Source organism: Scyliorhinus canicula, chromosome 15, assembly GCF_902713615.1.
Source record: "Scyliorhinus canicula chromosome 15, sScyCan1.1, whole genome shotgun sequence".
In the NCBI taxonomy this organism is placed as follows: Eukaryota; Metazoa; Chordata; class Chondrichthyes; order Carcharhiniformes; family Scyliorhinidae; genus Scyliorhinus; species Scyliorhinus canicula.
The window spans coordinates 111257230-111274131 of NC_052160.1; the positions used below are offsets into that span (position 1 = coordinate 111257230).

Sequence of the window (16902 nt, forward strand, 5' to 3'; positions counted from 1 at the left end):
CCCCCTGTTATTTTTCAAAGAATTATGTTTAAGTTACATGTTTGATCTGAATAAGTTATTGATTGCTGCCTTCAACCAATATAAAAGCAGTCTGACTTAAAACCTGTGACGAGTATTCCTCAACATTTCAAGCTTGCTTTGTGTTTTAGCAAACTTATCGAGTCAACCAAAGCAACTTTTTTTTAGAATTCACCATTTATAGTAGTTGTATTTATGATCTTGAGAACACTATATGTTGCCTCTTTGAACTTGCAATGGAGTAGAAAATAACTTTTGTAGAAATATTGGCTGCTACTTAGGCCCACTTGTGTTCTGCAAAATCTGCTACATTACTAAGGTTCATGTTACTGGAGACGGCCCACTAATTTTCAGCAAAATTTGCTGCATTATTAAATTCATGTTGCTGAAGACGCAGTGAGTTACTAAGTGCACTGTGTTTGGGCCTCACAAGTAGTCTGACATACTAACTTATGAACGGTCAATTCTGTGTGGGGGATATAATTATTTGCCATGGATCACGGTCATTAATTCTGTTTAGACCGTACTTTAGAAAATTTGTGTAAGTATTTTTATTTGTCAGTGCATCTGTTTGTGGAGTAATTCTTGTTGAATTTCTTACTACGCCCCACGATCCCCTGCAGCCAGTCCCCAATTAGTGCGGTCTATTTTCATAGTATCCCAACGAAATAGAAATTACCTCATTAGTTTTGTAATTTTTCCCTTGTGGTTAAAAAGCAATTAATTTAGGATTTCAATTTATTCCAATGGTCCGGCCTTTCCTGATTTTTTTTGCAGGTCCTGGGTCTCGGGCCAATTTGGATAAATGGTACTTATATCTCTGGTGAACACGCTGTACTGGAAGATATGGATGAATTCTTCAGCCTCAGCTCTCCAAAGTTAATCTTGATGATATGGAAAGTTCATATGGGGTTACAGGATGAAGTCGGGATGATCTTCAGTTTTCACAATGTGTAATGGATGTCATTTCCTCTTCCTGAAAACCATCAATTGTAAGTTGATGTGAGTTAGTGGAGGCATTTAACCTCTAATATTTAAATCTCTGGTACATCTGGACACCTGTCCTTGCAATTCTCTTTGATACTGTTATCTTGAAGAGCTATCTTTGCAACATTAACCCAATTGGAGCTCATGTTGTAGCAATGAGATTTGAGTATTGGTTTACATGCTATTTTGAATGAGCTAAATTATTTTTTTGTCAAGTCTTATTAAACATATCTATGAGGGTTAAGCTTTACTAATTATTTTTCCTTTAATACTTAATTAGAGTCAACTGTTGATCTGACCGTTTTGAGCTAACAAACCACTTCCTGTACTGTTGTCCAATTTACTTTTTTTTAAGCAATGAATTAACAAATAGGTTATTTTTGATCAATTCCAGATTTTTAGGGGGTTGTGGTAAGAAAGGGACACATCAGTCATATTCAGGGATATGAAACGTCGGGGTGGGAGAAAAGAAACATTTTGGTTGAAATTCTGTGATGCTTTTACATTGGCTAGAAAGCTGCATACATTTTATCATTTGGAGAGCAAGGATTATTGATGATTTAAGTTACTTGAAGTAAGTCAGAGTCAATGATACTTCAGTGACCAGTGAAATGATGTTGTCTCGTGTTTTGCATTTGACAAAACTGTTTCTCTGATGCAGTAAACAAACCTGAAGTACAGCATTCCAAAAGTATTGATGGTGAAGTTGGATTATTTCAAGAAGTAGATGTACTCCAGAGTACTTGGGAGTAGTTTATGGTCCTGAAACTCAGCAGCTGAAACAAACATTTCACTAAATTTATTTATGTGGCTGTTGAAATCTGTTTTCTCTTTGTAATCTTTGTGCATTGAATGCCAGTAAAAGTTTTTTTAAATTAACTTTTTTCGTTACTGCTTCAAAAAATATAATTTGAATGAAATACATTTATAGATAGATGGTTGGTGCAATATCATTATTTTGTTACCTACGTATTATTTTCTTTGTGTAGCTTATTATATTCGTCTCTGCTCTTCCAGCTGAGTTGACCAAACAGGTGCCAAAAGCTATGCGCAGTGGTTCAGTTAGAGTACCTTTTTTAGATCATAAGAAGTACGGTCCTACCTAATATTCTTACTTATTTAATAGCTAAACAACTAAATTTATCCTTTGGGACAGAGGCATTGTTGGTATTGTCACTAGACTAGAAATCTAGAGATTGCTGAGTAACGCTTTGGGCACCCGAGCTCGAATCCCACTAGGCAGACGGTGAAGTTCGAATTCAATAAAATCTGAAATTAAAAGTCTAATGGTGATCATGAAGCAATTGTCGATTGTTGTTTAAAAACCCATCTGACTTGTATCCATTAGGGAGAAATCCATTTTCCATTCCTGGTCTGCATTCATGTGACTCCAGATTCACAGCAATGTGGTAAACCTCTTTTAAATGCCCTGTGAAATAGCCTAGCAAGCCACTAAGTTAATAAAAAGGAACGAAACTGGATGGACCACCCAGCATCGACCGAGGTACCGAAAACAACAATGGTATAAACAGGAAATTAGAGATGCATGCAATAAAAGAACATTTGCCATTATGGGTCACATTAATCTGTCTATAGATTGGGCAAGTCAAATTAGTAACAATACCATAAGAGTAGAAATTCCTGGATGTAGACAGGATGGTTTTCTGAATCGATATGCAGAGGAACCAGTATGTTCAAGGCTGAGATAGACAGACAGATTTTTAATCAGCGAGGGAATCGAGGGTCATAGGGAATAAGGTGGGAAAGTGGAGGTGAGGATTATATCCGATTACCCATGATCCCATTGAATGACAGAACTGACTCGATAGACCGAATGGCCTACTTCTGCTGCAACGCCTTGTGGTCTAACCAACCGGAGAACAGGCCATCCCAGACAGGGTAGTATGTAGTGCAAAAGGAATAATTGGCGATCTAGTTGTGTGAGGTCCCTTGGGGATGAGCGACCATAATATAATAGAATTCTTCATCAAGTTGGAGACTGATGTAGTTGATTGAGACTAGGTTCCTGAATCTAAATAAAGGGAACTACAATAGTTTGAGATGCATGTTGTCTATGATGGATTGGGGAACATTAAGTGATGACGGTGGTTAGGTAATGGCAAACATTCAAAGAGCACATGGGTGAACTGCAACAGTTGTTCATTCCTGTCTGGTGCAAAAATCTGGACATTGTCTATTTGAAAATCTTGCATTGTGCCCTAAAAACAAATTTGTTTTATTTCCTAGTTTAATACCAATCTCAAACATAGTCTCCTGCATGAATATTGATCAGTTTTATTCTCAGTGCTTGGCTTTCCTGGCTGAAAATATTGTAAAAATAGTTAATATTTAAAATGCATATATATTTTAGGTCTACTCTGTTCATCTTTTAACAATAATCAAGGGTTGTCTTTTGACAACCCTTAATGCATGAATGTGCAGTAGTTTTTCATAGACTGAATTGATTTTTCTTGTTTCATTATAAAGCTGCTGTGGTCGGTAGAGTAAGGCGAGGGGCGGAATTCTCCACTCCCGTGGAAAATCGAGAAGGCCGCCGTGAACTCGGCCGAGTTTCACGACGGCCTCGGAGGCTGCTAGGAGCGGCGCTCCGTTATTCTCGGCCGCCGGGCCTTGTCACTGGCGTCAAGGCCCGGGGCGCCGAGAATGACGCGGCCGGCGCGCCTAATGACACCCGCGCATGCGCAGTTGCCGTCTTCCCCTCCGCCGCCCCGCAAGACGTGGTGACTTGATCTTGCGGGGCGACGGAGGGGAAAGAGTGCGTCCCTTTTAGATGCCGGCCCGACGATCGGTGGGCACCGATCGCGGGCCAGTCCCCTCCCGAGCACGGCCGTGGTGCTCACTCCCCTCTCCGCCCCCCACAAGCGTCAAACCAGCGTTTGGCGCCATGTTCACGACAGCAGCGACCAGGTATGGTTGCTGCCGTCGTGAACCGGTCGCGAATGGCAGGCCGCTCGGCCCATCCAGGTCGGAGAATTGTCGGTCGCCTTGAAAACCGGCGAGCGGCGATTCTTCCGGGGGTGGGAGAATCGCGGGGGGTCGTGTCATGAGTCGCCCGGCCCTCCCACAATTCTCCCATCCGGCATGGGGAGCGGAGAATCGCGCCCGAGGTTTTTATACAATATCGGTGCTAACTGTGACAGCTGAGGGCAACATAGCAGAAGTTTTGTCATTTAGGAAGTGACTTTCTGTCTGTCTAAAGCACTCTGAGGCACTGTTTAAGCAGATGAGTGTAGTAGATTTTGTGTTCCTTACACTCAGTGAATTAAAATACATTATTTGATGTTTATATTGAGCTGGTTCTTGAGATATCTCGAAGCTTTTAAACTAGCTAAAACCTATGTGGAACAAAGAATGCCATATGTCAGGAGTGCCAGCAAAATGCACAAACCTTAACCCCCACATAACTTCTTATAATGAACCAACTTCAAAGCATTTGTTAATAGTTGCATCATGCTTTTTGTACAACAATTTGCTACTTTTGATCGATAATTAAGTATAAATTATCTTCCCAAAATCATTGCATCAGATGTTGTAAATTGCATATCCTTGAACTCCATATCCTCCATGCTTTCAACTGTATCATAACCTTTTGCATTCTTGTATGTAAGATTTGTCGACAATTCTCTTTCTGATTGTATTTATAATTTACAAAAGATATCCCTGATCTTCTAATTGGCTCACATATGTGGTCAATTTGGCCTACCTCACTTGAAACATAGCATATCTTTCAATTTGTCTTTCTAACCTGTACTTTGAGCTGTTTCTAGAGGTGTTTGTGTAGGAGCTTTAATCCCCAGTGCCGATAATGTTTTGGATGCTAAAATGCCTGCCTTGTTCAAGGTGATCATTAGGCTGACAGCTGAACTTGTTAGACTTTTTTACAGGGGTCAGCGGTGATGAGGGATAGTTTATTAAACCTGAGGACAGGTTTTCAAATAGATTGGCAGATAAAAGTAAAGCTGGCTTGTTCAAGGAGAAATTCTTGTCCATATTGGTGGGGTGCTATATGCTACCATCCTGACCAATTCCTTGAAGTCTTATCTGGAAACTATGCTCACAGGTATTGTAAAATAAGGGAATAGTATCACACCAGTGCATTATGTTTAGCTTTTGAGGCTGCAGCTGGAAATGATTTGTATAAATTACTGATTGAGGAGCCCAACTGCTTATACTTGCAAGTTACTGGCCAGTAAATGACAGTTAGCTTTCTGATATTACTTATTTCTGATATGTTTTGAGGTCAGTTTAAAAGAACCTCACAGGTTTGAACATGTATTGCAGTTATGATTATGTTGTCATTCAGTATTTGTGCAATTATTGTTGAGAAAACATTAAGCAAATTATCTTTGAATTGTCATTAAAATTGATTGTTACAAGTATTTGGCCATCAAATTCTTTAATCTTGAGTTCTCACATTGTTCTATGTACATGCAAGATATCAGAATTTATTTGCCATTATAAATCCCACAGACTTTATTGTAGCAATGACTGGGGAATCTTAATTATTGGACAGTTAAGTGTTGTTAAAGAGTTCTTGAATCTGTGGAAAGCTGATGGCTTCCAGAATAGTTGTTTTAATAATGTTCTTGTTAGTCAATAAGCTCTTTAAACTGCTCTGAACCGGACTGGCCTGATCCCACCATTTTCTTTCAATGTACTCTTGCAATGTCAAATCAAAATCATAAAACTTGGCCTCATATGGAACTTAACAAGATAATGTTTATTTGTGTCTCATTTTATGTATACAGTATAGGTTATATATGTTGATTTATTCAGTTGGAAATGTGACTGGTGAGATTTTTTTATCCATTTTCCAAGATAACTTTTGAACATGGTGTGAATACAACTCTGGTTTTGAATTGATATCAGTACACATTTTTTATGAGATGCCTTGAGTATTATAGATACTATTAAAATCTTTGTGCAAGTAAATGGATACAAATAACTCTCTATTCAAAGAAAATGATTAATTCTGCCTCTGTGAAGCGAGTAGATAATCATTAAAGAGAGTCAATAGCACTGTCTCAGCACCATGTAAAGTAGCAGTATCATAGATTTACAGTGCCCAACCAGGGACAAAAGCTACCCAGTGATTAACGATGCTTGGCAATTTCAGTAAACCTTAAATGTCTATGTTTCTCCTCCAAAGCCTTTTCTGTTCATTATCCACCTGCTATCAAGGTATTAATTCTTTGTTAAGTGCAAATCAACAGGCCACTGTGTAGCTGCTGGTGCCATTTCTCATGTGGACTGTTTTATTGGGGAGAACTTCAGAATGCTCACATGTCTCTTGACAATCGAATGACCTTGAATTTTGCAAAATATGTCTCGTGGTCGGGATTGTCAGTATTATAATTTGGAGCATTGAATTTTGCTTCCACTGTTGGTTTAGTGCTGATGTATCTTAAAAGGCTGTTTTCATGGCATGCTTTATTTAAAATAAAGTCAGGATTCCAGCTATTGCATTCCTGTGTTGTGTTTAGTTGCAACCGTTACAGGATAATCAAGTGTGTCCTTGGAGGATTTGCTCTGTCACAGAAAAGTAGAATTTGTATAAGCATTTTTCTGAACTAGTTGAGAAGCTTTAAGCGAGGGGTTGGGGAGATCTGGAAAAAACATCTTGTTTTATCTTGTGACTTCCTGGACACAATCCAGCAACACAGTACTTGGACATGGTCCAGGAACACGGTACTCATGTAATGCTCAACTAGTTAATGTTGTGTTCATCTGTTCCATGGCTGAAATATAATGATGTGTTGACAACATCAGCCAGTCTTAGTTTCTGTTTAAGGATTTGACTAATTGATGCGGCAAACATGTTCTCTAAATCTGTGCTATACTTTTTCCTGTTTTTAGATTAAACTTAATATTTGTAAGGTTCATTAAACGAGGTTTCAAACAATCACTGCAATAAATAAAGAAATAAAGAATAAATTCATAGCTCACTCAAATGTAGCCATACATTGATAACTTGCATGTGATCTCTTGCAATTGGGGCAGCACGGTAGCGCAGTTGCTTCACAGCTCCAGGGTCCCAGGTTCAATTCCCGGCTTGGGTCTCTATCTGTGTGGAGTCTGCATCTTCTCCACGTGTCTGCATGGGTTTCCTCCGGTTTCTTCCCACAGTCCAAAGATGTGCAGGTTAGGTGGATTGGCTATGCTAAATTGCCCTTGGTGTCCAAAAATGTTAGGTGGGGTTTCTGGGTAACTGGGATAAGTTAAAAGTGGGGTGCTCTTTCCAAGGGCCAGTGCAGATTCAGTGGGCCAAATGGCCACCTGCACTGTAAATTCTATGATTCTATGTCTTAAATTTTGAATTTTATTTCAATTGTTTATTCCCGTTCCATGGCTCCCCACTTCTTTATTCAGAGCAATTTGCTTAAACTCTTCCTCTGTGGTCTGGGGCAAATAATGTCCAGCAATAAAGCATAGAGCACATTTGTATTTTTGGAAATAATGCTCTCTGTTTAAAAGCTGTCAAAATTGACACATCTTAATTGAAAAAAGTTAGAATCATTGAATGGTTGCAGCATAGAAGTAGGCCATTTAGTCCATGCAGGCGCTCTGTAAAAACAACTTGTCAAGCCCCACTCATCTGCCCTTTTCCCATAACTTTCCAATTTATTTTTTTTCTCTTCAGATAATTATCCAATTTCCTTTGTAAGCCATTGAATCTGCCAGCTCTGGTTTATGGAAATTTATCAAATGTCTTTGGAAGTCCATGCACACCACACCAATAGCATTATTCTCATCAACCCTCGGTTACCTCATCAAAAACAATCTCAAATCAAGTTAGTTAAACATGATTTGCCCTGAACCAATATATGCTGTCTTAATCCAAATTTAACTTAAGTGACTGTTAATTTTGTCCGGATTTTGGTTTATGAAAGCTTGCTCACTAAGATAAATTGACTGGTCTGTAGTCTTATCTTTATATAGCCATATTCAATAAAGGGCATAATATTTGCAATTCTCATCCTGTGGAATAACCCTTGAATCTAAGAAGGATAGGAAGATTGTGGCCAGTTTTCCTCTGCATTTTTCACCTGTACTCCTTTCGTATTAGTTTTTTGTCCATGGGATGTGGACATCACTGAGGACATCACTGAGGGCTGTGAATCTGGAGTCACATGTAGGCCTGTTCTTTCCTATATTCTTTTCTCTGCCCCTTCTGTGGCTCTGTTCCAATTATGGCAATCAGTGAAGTTGCCCTTCTTTCTATATTATCTATGTCCTAATGCTTAGAGTCACCAGATATCAAATGATACCACCACAAGTTTCGACCGGCTATCGATCAAAGAGCCAAACACCAGTTAGTTCAAGATCAAGGATACTTTATTTACACACAATTAGTCATGCAACATAAACACTGCTAGTTAACTACACCTATCGGCCATGACAACCTGTACTTAACTTCGGACACCTGGCTTAGGTCAGAGAACAGCGGCCGCTGTTCGATTCTGGAGCTTCTCGGGTCCGGAGGAGTAACTGCTGCTCAGCTCGGCTCGTCCATCTGGTAGCGAGCGTTGAACTTGTACTTCCCTAAAGGGCATTAGTGAGGTTTTTACGACAATCGACAATGTTTTCATGGTCACCTTTAGACTTTATAATTCCAGATTTTTATTGAATTCAAATTTCACTATCTGCCCTGGTGGGATTTGAACCGGGGTCCCCAGAGCATGGCTCTGGGTCTCTGAATTACTAGTACAGTGCCAATATCACCAAACCACTTCCTCCTCGGTAACCCCAGTTGCATCCCATTTTGTCCTGGTAATTTATTCATTTCAACGTATTTCACTTACTTTGTAAAAACAAATGCTAAGTACTCATTTGGTATCTCAACCATGTGCTCTGCCTCCACGTGGAAATTGACTTTTTAGTCTCAAATCAGTTCTGTGCATCCTTTTACAACGTTTGCTAATATTTTCATGCTTATACAAGACATTTTGAATCTCTTTAGGTTGGCTCCCTGGCCCATATCACCCTCTATGTTTGCTGCCTTTATTTCTTTTCTCACTTCCCTCTGAACTTTTCTATATTTATGACAAATTTTTATGGGATGGAATGAAATGTGTAGGATTTGAAAGTTTGTTTGACATATACTGCAGAATGGTAATCACGTTTTTGAATTTGCAGCATTTTACTGTAACCCTGTAAGGGTCAAACAATCTGGCAGAAGCATTACTCGGGTGATCTGGAAGATCCATCTATTTAGTAATGAGTGCTAATTTATTTTGGTTACATTGCAATAATGCTGAAAAGCGCGATAGGTCCAGACACGGTATTATGAGTGCCTCACTAATATTACATGTTCAATGTTGGTCAGTTGAGGTTAACTCCCTTTTAAGTTTAATGTTCCTTGAAACCTGTCAAATTGCCGCAGAGTTTATATGGCTTTCTAAGCTGATATTTTGTCTTTGGTAATTTGAATCTTTTTGTAAGCTGATTCCTGAATCTTCCTATAACCTTCTGTGTGCATAACATTTATTCAGTTGTCCCAATCAGTGTAACAGTTTTCTCCAAATCCTGATTTTGAGTTTATATGACATTAAAATACGAGAATTGAGTTGTGATCTTTTTATAATTTAACTTGTGTTTAAAAAATATAAATGAATGCTGTAAATTCTGTTCATCAGCCAACTTGCTGGAGCTGCAGGACTTTTTTTCATCCTATTGCAAGGTTTAGAAATGGATGGCACATTTTACTAAATATTGAACTAGATAGCGTTTTCATTTTAATGTAGATCATGGTGTGTCATTTCCATGTCAGGAAAGAAAGCAGTCCTTTAGCAATATTGTCATTTTTTAAACCCAAGTGCTGCAAGCATTGCAAGTGTAACTAAGAAACCAGTCAGGATCTGTGGAAAAATTAGGCAGATCGGGTTTGACCTTCCAAAACAGAAAATTGAGGGGGGGGGGGGGGGGGGGGGGGGTGGGGGTGAGATGACCATTAGATGATGGAAGAAGAAATTACAGACAGATATTAAAAGTAGTAAATTGTTAAGCATGCAACAAGTTGATCAAATTGAATAGATTTAAATGCAAATTCAGTTTAGATTTGAAATGAAAATAAGATGTCGGCAAAACACGGTGGGAATTTCTGCCTATCACATGCTGAGTTCCCCAATCTAATGCGCATTTGAAAAGTTTATGGATTTACAATTCAACATTTGGAAGGGTTTAACAAATTACATGATGGAGTTTCCATCACTCTCCATTTTTGTGATGGATCGTTAACTTTGCAACACAGTTTACTGCCAACTAAGCTCCCTTTCCCCAGGCGATTTCCTGTACAACCACAGTAAAAATATTACTTGCCTATCCCCCTCTCATTCATGCATGGTCTAATGACAATCTTAAAAGGAGAGAAAAGGGCTGGCAATTGAGGTTACCCCCACCCTCCCAACTTTAATTCCCCCAGAGCATAACACCGCCAGTCCCTGAGCATCGACTTGGCCTCACCAGCTGCTGTAAAGGATAACAACGTATATGTTCTTTTTTTAAAAAAATTAAATAAAAACTGCAGTGTGCCTACAAAATGGATGTTCATGGGAACATTGTGAGAAGAGAAAAACTAAAGTCAGTGTGGGAATAGGACTTAAACTAATGAATCACCGAAAGCTCTGAGTCATACAGGCAGATAAAATTGAGTATTTAACAAAATGGACAACTGATTATCATTTGACCATCCCATCTTCAAAGATGCTACATTTTGAACAGCAAGCATAGTACACATGACTGGTAGGAATACAAAAAATTGTTGTCTCACAGAAGATACCTTCGGACCCCTGGACCATGGTATGAGAAGAGGGGAATAGTCAAGTGATGTATTTGCTGTGGCTGCACAGGAAGGTACCAGGAATAGGTAGCTGGAAATATGGTTGGCATTCTCAAGTGAGTTGTAAATTTGATGATCCATCACAAAGGTGGGGAGTTATGGAAAGATGTTGATTCATGTAGATTTTCAGTTCAGTTGTTCATGTCATTGAATTTGCCTGTTACAATTCTATTAAGCCTCACTGTCTAAGCCTTTTTTAATAACCTAATGATAACTAAATTGCCCTTTTTCTTCCATTATTTATATACTTAAGCATAATGGCTAGTGTTTATAATATTGGCACAATGTTGCTGAAGATTTTTGAACCTGGCAGAGTGGGAGCACTAAATTAACATGCAAGTTGATGTGGGAAGTGAGTTAATGAGCTTTCCCCTGCTGTCAAACTGAATATCTCAGGAGATGTCATCTTGTGTGCTTTATATTGGATAAACGTGGTGATTTGTTCTGCAAATGGTGAATAGTTTACTGTTGGCTCTCCATCTACTTTGTGTTGTCTGTGTGTAGGCATAATGGGTATTTTACTTGCCTATCCCCCTCTTATTCATGCATGGTTTCCCCACCCCCCCCCCCCTCCCCCCCGGGCAAAAAAAAAGTTGGTTCTCCAGTTGGTATTGAAACATGGATCCATGTCCGCTGGTGGCCATATTTGCCCGGTGCTTCAGTCAGTGGGTGAAGGCGGATGGTCTCACTTGCGCCTTGTTGATAGTCCGGAGACGAGATCTACTTGGGTGTAGGTCTCCTACTTCGCTGGGTGCCTCGGCTTGATTGGGTGACCGCCTGTCTTTTCTACATTTGGGGAAGGTTAATTACACCATTTAGAGGGCCAGTAGAAAGTTCATACCCAAGATGGCAGTCGTCATTTCTTTTTTAAGGAGCTAGTCACTGTCAGCTGCTAAGTGGTTTAGTTTAGTTTTTAGGGTTAAAGGTCATGTGTTTTTGTTTATTTGTTTCTTGTATTAATTTTAGTAATTTTTTTTGGATGGTTTTGTTTAATATGGAAAATATTTAATAAACATTTTTTTTTAAAGCAAAGTAATGCACAAATTTTGGGCATATTTTCTCACTATGATATGTACGGATCAACTAGGTGATTTAATATTACTGTCAATGGAGTTTCAGAAATGTTAGTTCCAAAAGTGCAGGTCTCATGTAGCCAGTGGAAGGCCCAAAATAAATTTGCTGGACTTGCTAAATGCAGCCACGTGAAAGACGCAGTTTTAAAAAAGAAAACTGGTATTCCTGGCAGCTGTTCCGCAAATCCACTAGGTTTACATTTCAACTGCCTGCATGAGACCTGCACCTTGGAAATCCTTATTGGCACAATTAAAAATTTCTTTATGAGAGACCCCGGCTTGTGCAGACGAGCTCTGAAAACTTGCCAGGTTCATTAAATCCATTTGTTAGGAGACACTGTGTGCTGATTTAGTGAGTCTAGCAGTTTTACAATGGGATTTCAGTTAACTATGTAAGAGCTGCTACACCCGCTGTCTCCAATAAATAAAAAGCAAGCTAATCCATGCATGTAGTTCCATATCCAAAATAAGTAATTTTTAATTTTCCATTAAGTAACTTTAAGCAGGTTATAAAATATTAAAAATTCTAAAAAAACAATTATTTACGGAAAGGTCCTGAAACTATGTCCTGCAGTAATCATGAGCGAGGGAGGGACAGAACAAATTGAAAACTTTAATTAGCTTATTGATTTTCTTTTCTGCAAAAGAGACTTTAATCTTGGAAACCATAGTAGAAAAATGGATCTTTGGGAGCAAAGCGGATTTAACGGAAAGATTACAAAATAAACCATAGGTCCATATGAGTGAGCAACCAGAATAAGTTTGAGAGGACTATCTAAATGAAGTACTGTGACAACGACAGATTCTTGCTGACGTTTTCATTTCTTAGAATTCCGTTTTCTTTATTGGATCTTTGCACTTTTTTCCCCTTTTGGGCAGTAGTGGGGAAATTGTGGAAGGATTCCCTGGCAGGTTATCAGCCCCTTTAACTGTGGCCGACAAGTCCTGTCATGGAACATGATCCTCAAAACTTCTGGCCCAGGGATAGGGACTCTACCATTGTGTCACAATACTTTCAGAATTTTTTTGTGATCGCTTCAAGCAGGCACTCCTATGAGTGAGTTTTATTGCCTAATTAAAATTGTGTAACTGATGTAGTAGCTGCAAGGTATGTTTCAACAGAAACAGAATACTAACCATCGCAATACCATTCTAAATGTGGCCATCAACTTTCCTGTGAGACTATCAAAAAAACTTGTTTAAAAATGCCTGAAAATGTCAAATGGCAGTTCCGTAGTTATTCAGAAGTTTGTATTAAAAGAGCAGCCGATGTTTAGTACAACCTTTCTTGATGAATTTAATTGCTGTTGGCAGCTTCCCTGTACTTCTCATTTGTACTCTCTTCTCATTCATTTATTTTAACCCCTTCTATCCTGTAGCTGATTCCAGATGACATTTGTTTCATATGAGCCTGTTCAGCTACATTTCCTTAATGTCCACATCTTATGCAAGGCTGAGCAGTGATTTATCACCCAAGTTCCAGTGGTTTTGCAGCCAAGGGGCTGTTTGTTACTGTAGTGCCAAGGAGCAGAAACTGGGGTGGAAACTTCATTTTGTTTCCCAAACTATCATTGTCTTATTGTGCCTTTAATGAATGTGAGCACATTGACTTCTATTTTGTATTGTACAGTGGGATGCGGGTGAGTATATTTAACTCTGAGTCACTGTAGGAGTGTCACTGTTGATGTGTTTATAAACAATTGCAAAAATGAAATTGAGGTGATTTAAGCAATGTTTAAATTTTGTTTTGCTATGCAAAACTTGAATTTAGAACAATATTTTAGTTGGAGGTGGTTAACAGCAAGTTTCTTATGCATTGTGTTTCTCTTGTTAAAGAATAAATTATATTGTAACATTTAATCCACCCTCTACTTCCATCAGTTCTGTCTATTCTGGGAACTGCATAGTGTTTTAAGAAGTTGCCACATGGGAGAGGATTAGATATTTACATGCTAATGTGTTATTGCATGCAGTTTTGAATAACCAGTTAAGAAAATGCTGACAGACTGGAGTACCAGAACATTGAAAATGTTGATTCTAGATGAGAAAGGAAAGGTTTAATGAATTTATTATAAACCATTGGAAAAATACTTATGTTTGTCTCGCTTTCTCCCCCCCCCCCCCCCCTCTCTCTCTCTCTCTCTACAGTGAAGCCACCCACTTTCTTCACTGTCATTAAACTTAATTTTGCAATCCTTCAATGTGATAGATTAAGGAGATGTATAGAATCCCTATAGTGCAGAAGATCTGCACTGACCCTCTGAAAGAGCACCCTACCCAGGCCCAGTAACCCCAACTAACCGTTTGGACATTTAAGGGCAATTTGTTAGCACGACCAATCTACCTAATCCGCACATCTTTGGACTGTGGGAGAAAAAACACTCAGTCATTCAATGCTGGAATTGAACCCGGGTCATGGGTGCTGCAAGGCATCAGTGTTAACCACTGCGCTACCATGCCACCCAACACAATTACTTGTTTTGTTCATTCAGGTCCCTTGGCGCTATATTATTGGCTGGCACTCTCCGCATCCTGCTATGTAATTTTTTTTCCAACAACCTAAAACATGCAAGGGAAAATCTGGCTCATGGCAGGCACTATTAGATGCTATGCCAAAGGAAATCTTGACTTTTTTTCTTTTTTAAATTGAAAGTGCCCAATTTCTTTTTCCAATTAAGGGGCAATTTAGCATGGTCAATCCACCCACCCTGCACATCTTTGGGCTGTGGGGGTGAGGCCCATGCAGACACGGTGAGAGTGCACACTCCACATGTACTGGGACCTGGATCGAACCCAGTCCTCAGTGCCTTGAGGCAGCAGTGCTAGCCACTGCACCACCATGCCGTCTGCAAATTCTGACTTGTTGATTTAGCTCTCATTTATTGATCTCTATATGCTTAAATGCAGGTTGCTGCTTTTTCTTATTCGTGGCAATCTCTCATCACAATGTTAAATGTTCACTGCTGAATATTGATAGTTTTCCAAAGCTGACCTGTCAATTTTGACATTTGTTCCCCTTGTTGTCACCAGGGACTGTAAGTGGCATGTCTCTCAATCTTATGAAATAGTGATATTCCTGCCTCCGTAATAGAAATAACTTTGTCCTCTTTCACTCAGGAGAAGCACGATTTTAGCTTGCCTTGGACATGAGTAGCTAAGAGAACTATGAGTCATAAATATCAGATTGTGACAAGTAAATCTATTCAGAAATTGAGGCAACTACCAGAGAATAGTTAGAATGTAGAACCCACCACCACATGAAGTAATTGAAACAAATAACATATCTAGCTTTCCCTTTAAATTGCCTTGTACGTGGGGGTGAGAGAAAAATGGAAGGATACGCTGATGGTGTTTAGGCGAAGAACAGTAGGAGACAAATACTGTTGTATATTTCCAGGTACAATGCTCTGGAGACCTTAATGAGGCACACATTTTAGAACATTTGGACCAGCCATTGTTGTTGTGCATTAAGGGCATTTTCGATGCTGAAGTCTTTTTGGCCTTATTTCCACTGACATATTTTTCCAGCTGTTTTCCATAAAAGTGATTTCAGCTGCTATATACCACAAAAAAGGGGTCGATTCAGTTTCCATAACGTAATCTATAGATGTGGCAACATGTTCGTGTGCTGTTCGGCTGACTTTCTGTTGACTATGTCGCCTCCATTTGATTCTGGTGGCTTATTGTACTGAAATCATGAATGTTATCAAACTAGCAGAGCCCTGTAAAACATTTGCGATCAAATTAGTATTTTTGTTGCAACAGGATTTCCAGTTCTTTAACAGACTCAAAACTTACTCGGGGGAGGGGGAAATGGTTGGGGGGGGGGGGGTTTGGGGGGGGGGGGGAGAAACACAAAGCAGTGTGTGAAAACACAGGATATAAATACAAAATTTTTAAAGAATCTATTCTGATATAGAATATGAAAATCTAACTGGGAGCTTGTTTTCTCCCAGTTGAAAGGATAGGTTAGCATCTGATGGGCTCAATGTTATTCCAGGAATAATTATGCTTTTCTTGATATCCACCAGTTATATTTTCAGCATCTTATCATCAAAGATATCCACTTTGTCTACAGAATCAATGCTGATGTATTCTTAATCCATCTGATAACTTTTCTAAAACTTGTTTTGAATGTTGAATTTTGGTTTTTGAATAATAAATTGTATCAAACAATTGTCCCTGCCACTTTGCCACACAACCAATTCTATCATTCTATCCCTCCCTCCCATGCGTGTCTCATCTGTCCTGTCAGTCCTGCCAGATCCCTCCCAACCAGGGCAACTTTGGGCTCCCTTTAACCTGTGCAGCTTTTGTTCTCCACCAAACCTTCATCCTGCAACTGCCACCCCCATCAGCACCATGCACTCTAGTCCCCCTTGTTCTATATGCTCTATGTGCATCAGGCTGCCCACTAAGTAAAATCGTCAATATTTTCCACCCCTGAAACTGGTCCAGAGAGAGAGAAAAACTGATCTTTATTATTATAGGTTGCATGCAATATTGTGAATTAGGAGATTGCACAATAAAATATTAAAAGGCGCTGGTGCATCACAAGCAGCAGAAGTATAAAATCTTTGGAGTGTCTACACTAAAGATATTTCTGGAAAAGGTTGTACATTTCAAAACATTCAGAAAATATTTGTATTAACTGGGTTTGTACCGTCATTTTGATTCTTTAAACTGGTTGTCGTTTGCATGAGTTATGAGCTAATAAGATTAAGCTATTGAGGGTGGGGCCCTTTTTCTTGTTTTAAAACAAAATTGTGGAGTATGAGGATCAGTCTAGGTGGCAATAAAGGGACATTTATTTTGGATATGTGCTAAAAATATATATTGAGAGATGGGAAGGATTGTTTCACCCAACCATAAATAAGTCATTAGGATATTGTATTAACTGATTTATTCAATAACCACCTCTGGCAATCACAACATTTAAAGATTGCGGAGAAAAACAGAAGAAAC

General features: G+C 39.1%; 1 protein-coding gene across 1 annotated transcript in view; it reads left to right on the forward strand.

Moving 5' to 3' along the window:
- The window catches only part of LOC119978038 (diphosphoinositol polyphosphate phosphohydrolase 1), a 68705-nt gene that overhangs the window by 9393 nt on the left and 42410 nt on the right, over positions 1-16902 (forward strand). The gene's annotated exons all lie outside the window — the stretch shown is intronic.